Here is a 4273-nt window from a genome sequence, read left to right as displayed (position 1 = left end):
TAGGCTTTGGGCCAGCTGTGTCCTGAAACTGCACACAGTAGGTGCTCACAAAGACAGATCCTGAGAAGAGAAGAGGCTGGGCGGCTGGAAAGGGGGCTTTGGTGAAGGGTCTACCAGGGCAAGGAGAAATGTTCTCCCCGCCTCCTGACACCAGAAAACACTGGAAACGAGGCCAGACCGACAGACGGCCACGCTCATCCCCGAGGAGCTGAGCGAACTTCTCCCGGGGACCCGGGCCTGCTGGCTCCCTGCTTCTTGGCCAGACCAGGGGGTGCCCGTCTTCCCAAGAGAGAGGCTGAATCTTCTGGACCTTTCTGGGCACCTCCTCCTCCAGGTCTGCCTTCACGAGGAAGGGAAGGAGATGGTCCGGTGCCTTCCCACCGTCTCCAGCCCCCGGAGACCTGTGGGTGGGAGGCCGTGGGTGCCGGTTCCGAGGGGGGCCGGTGCGGCGTGTGGGAACCCTTGGCAGCAAGCAGTCCTTCGGGGGTGGCGAGGCCTGGGCAGCCAATGTCTCCTGCTCCAGCCCTGCGGCTCTGCCTGGAGCCGCCTGCTTTGGGGCCCTTCTCCTGGACCTTGGACTTGGTCCCTGAAGGTCACCTGACCTCCTCCGCCAGCTCAGGCACCTCCTCTGCAGCTGGCGCCTCACTCCCAGACCCAGGGCCACAGCCTCTGCTCCCCCAGGGCCAGGCTGGAACTTTCTGGAGTCCCATCTGCTTACGTGCACATCTCCGCTCCCAGTAGCGGAACGCTGTGTCCTGTAGGGTCTCGTCAGCAAATCGCACTCGGAAGGGGCTACACCGCCTGTTGTGCCCCGCGGCTGCCTCCCCTCGGAGCGCGGTGGAGCTGCGGTTGAGCGCGGCCTTGAGCTTGGGGGCCTGTAGGCCGCAGGGACTGTGGAAGGGGGCAAGAGCTCAGGGGAGGGCTGGGGCCTGAGCCCCACTCCGTGTCCCAACAACACTCCACCGGCTGCCAGTCACAGCAGCCGGCCTCTCTGAGCACTTCCTGCCTGCAGGCTCTGGGCCAAGCATGCAGCACGCAGCACCCTCCGAGCCCACACAACTCCATGGCACACAACGACTGTTCCCATTTTGCAGATGAGAAAACCAAGGCACAGAGGTGCCCTGCAACTTGCCCAAGGTCACACAGCCAGTAAGGGATGGAAAGCAAGATTTGAATCCTCCCACATAGGGCATTTCAGCACGGAGAGGACGGGTGTGAACTTGGGAGTCAGACAGTCCTGGGTTTCAATGGAAACTCTTGAAGGTGCGTGTTATTGTTTTTCAAATTTTTGGTATTGATTTCAGAGAGGACGGGAGAGGGAGAGAAAGATAGAAACATCAATGATGAGGGAGAATCATTGACCGGCTGCCTCCCGCATGCCCCCCAGGAATTGAACCGGGACCTCCCGGCTCATAGGTCTGTGTTCAATCACTGAGCCACGCTGGGTCGGCCTCGAGCTCCGGTTTTTAATCTGTACAGGGAGTCCCGGGCACACCCATCACGCGGGGCTGTGAAGAGGTGGAGTGGACTGCAGGCGCCTGCCAGGGGCTGCAGGGCCGGAGGTAAACATCTCTAACGGGGAACTGTCCTTATTGTCAGTCAGTCTCAGCCATGCCTCCCTCGCCCCGCCCCCCGCCGCCCCCAGCAGGGAGATCTTGGGGAGACTGTCCTCAGGTCTCCGCTTGCAGCTTTCCCCTTTAAACGACATATTACGTATTATAGACACGAGAATAGCATCCTTACGGGGGTTTGGTGAGTATCAAATAGCTTGGGTGAGGCATCTAGTCCAGGCTCTGTGCTCCGTAAAGGGGAGCTGCTCTTGTTACATGTATTGCTGTTAATGTTGTCCTCAAGGCCAAGGCTGTAAGAGGCCTGCCTGAGCCATCCATGGCTCTGTTATTCAGACACGCCATGTTCGACCGCAAGTCCGTACATATTGATATGCCTGCATCCACTTATCTGACCGTATCTTCCTGTCTGTGTGGGCCCAGAGGGGATGCCTTTCATCAGCCCACTAAAGAGCCGGGCCGGCAGGAGACGTGCCAGGCGGTGCCTGGCTGCAGGCATTGGACCTACTGCAGCCAATAGCTGTCGGCGTATCAGCACCCGCTCGGTGCCGGCTAGGGCCGGGCCGAGTCACAGCCAGCTCTGCCCACAGTCTGGACCCTCAGCTCCTCCGCTCCTGTTCTAATGCACCCTGGCCTCCCCCCACCCCAGGGCCCACCAGGGAGCCCCACCCCCTGGAAGGTGCGTGGGGATTAATTAGCTCCTGAATATGGGACTCTTTGAATGTGTCCGTCCCTGCTGTTCTCACACTGGAGGTCATGAGTGCCATACTCTTATTCAGTGGCTCTCAGCCTTCCTAATGCCGCGGCCCTTTAATACAGCTCCTCATGTTGTGGTGACCCCCAATTTCATGGTTACAAATGGAACATCACTAAAGCATAGTGATTAATCACAAAAACAATATGTAATTTTATCTGTGTTTTCCGATGGTCTTAGGCGACCCCTGTGAAAGGGTCATTCAATCCCCAAAGGGGTCGCGACCCACGGGTTGAGAACCGCTGCTCTTATCTCTTATGAGAAGCGGGGTGTCTGCCTGGCCTGAGCGATTTAAAGCTCCTGGGTTGGCCAGTGTGTTTCATTTCTGGCACCTTCTCTGATCCATCAGGGGTGTCTGCACGGAGTGTGGTGTCAGGAAGCGGTCTGAGGCTCAGTGGGGAAAAGTGCGGTGATCAGTTAGTACTGCCTGCCGTGGGTCCGGGGTTAGAAGGATGGTATGTAAGTCATGTACTCACTCTCCCTGGGTCTTTCCATTCATGGGCAGGCTTCACCCTTCACCCCTGTCTAATTCTGTTTAAGCTGGAGGGTTTTTCTGCATTCTTTCCCCCTCCATTCCTCCAAGCTATGGTTTCTAAGTCCCAGGGAGCTCTAGTGCCCAGGCCCTTCTCCTACCTCCATCCCTTATTTAATTTCCCCCAATACTCGACATAGAATAAAACCTAATACATGGTAGAAGAAGAAATGGGTGAATGAATAGTGGACTGGGCAAAGGATGGAAGACTGGTGTGTGGGTAGGTGGATGGATGGACTGATGGATGAATTAATTAAAACATCTGAATGGAAGAGAAGAGCTTAGGAGGATGGGTAGATGTATGAATGGGTGGATGAATAATTATGTGGATGGGTATGTAGACTTGTAGATGGCTTCATGACTAGATTGGAGATGAATAGTATCCTGGATTTATAAGTGGAGAGAAGGATTTCTAGATAATTAATATATAACTCGGATTCGTGGATAGAACTGTGGGAATTTGTGAATAGATGAATGACTGACTAGATGGGTGGATGGAAGGATGGATTAATGAATAGGTTGTAGAAGACCTGGCTCATAGATAAGATATATACAAGGATGGATGGGTGAATGAATATATGAATGGATTCAGGGGTGAATTATGAATGTGTTGGTAGAAGACCAGATTAATGGGTAGATGGAGTCATAGATGTTGATGGATGAGTCTTGAATGTGTTGGGAGAAAACCGGATTCGAGGATAGAGCGATGTAATGATGAATGAGTGGACGGGTGGGTGGGTGGATGGATGGGTGGACTCAGACGGATTATGATGCTTTGGTGGAAGACCCGATGGTGGATGGACACATGGATGGATGAGTAGATGGACAGATAGGTAAGTTTATGGGCCAAGGGCAGAGGAAAGAAAAGAAAGATGCCCTGCCCCCTTCCCTCACGCTCCCACAGCTCACATGTTGGCCTTTCTGGCCTCGGTGAACTGAGTGCAATCTCTCCTCAGCGGCCCCAGGGTAGGTATCTGGTGGCTGGAAACCTTCCTGAGGTTATTCTGGAGGTTCGATGACTGGCACCTTGAGGACAAATAGGCCACCCCAGGCATGAGTGGTCAGGGTTCACCGCAGGTCGGGAAGGAAGGAGCGGCTGGAACACGGAGGAGGTTGTCCCCACCAGTGGTCTGACACACCCCTCTGGTGGATCGGTTCTGGTTCCGAGGCTGCTGGGAGCCAGGAGGCGGAAACAGTTATGGGCCTTTGCTGGGGGCAGCCCTTTCGAAGGTCCTCTCCGTTCTAGGCCTGGGCCTCTGTCTCCTCCTTCCCACAACGGGCAGTGGCAGGCCCGCCCTCGAGGGGGGCTGCCGGAGCTCAGCCTGGAGTCCACTGACATCCAGTTCTTAGAAAGGGGGTGGGCCCTCCCCACCGAAGGATCCAGCCCCGGGCCCAGCCCCGTGCCCAGCCCCCGGGGAC

The 4273-nt window shown here is 55.8% G+C and overlaps 1 long non-coding RNA gene across 1 annotated transcript; it reads right to left on the bottom strand.

Annotated features, from left to right (window-relative positions):
* Nucleotides 1-716: 716 nt before the first annotated feature.
* On the bottom strand, nt 717-4118 carry LOC107183895. The gene is made up of 3 exons (XR_001514714.1): nt 3927-4118; nt 3764-3880; nt 717-891 (listed from the first exon to the last, which is right to left on the bottom strand). It is a non-coding gene; the product is annotated as an uncharacterized LOC107183895 (long non-coding RNA).
* Between the last annotated feature and the right edge of the window lie 155 nt (nt 4119-4273).

This window comes from Myotis davidii, unplaced genomic scaffold (genome assembly GCF_000327345.1).
Source record: "Myotis davidii unplaced genomic scaffold, ASM32734v1 scaffold142, whole genome shotgun sequence".
NCBI lineage: Eukaryota > Metazoa > Chordata > Mammalia > Chiroptera > Vespertilionidae > Myotis > Myotis davidii.
This window is presented reverse-complemented; position numbering and strand designations above follow the sequence as displayed.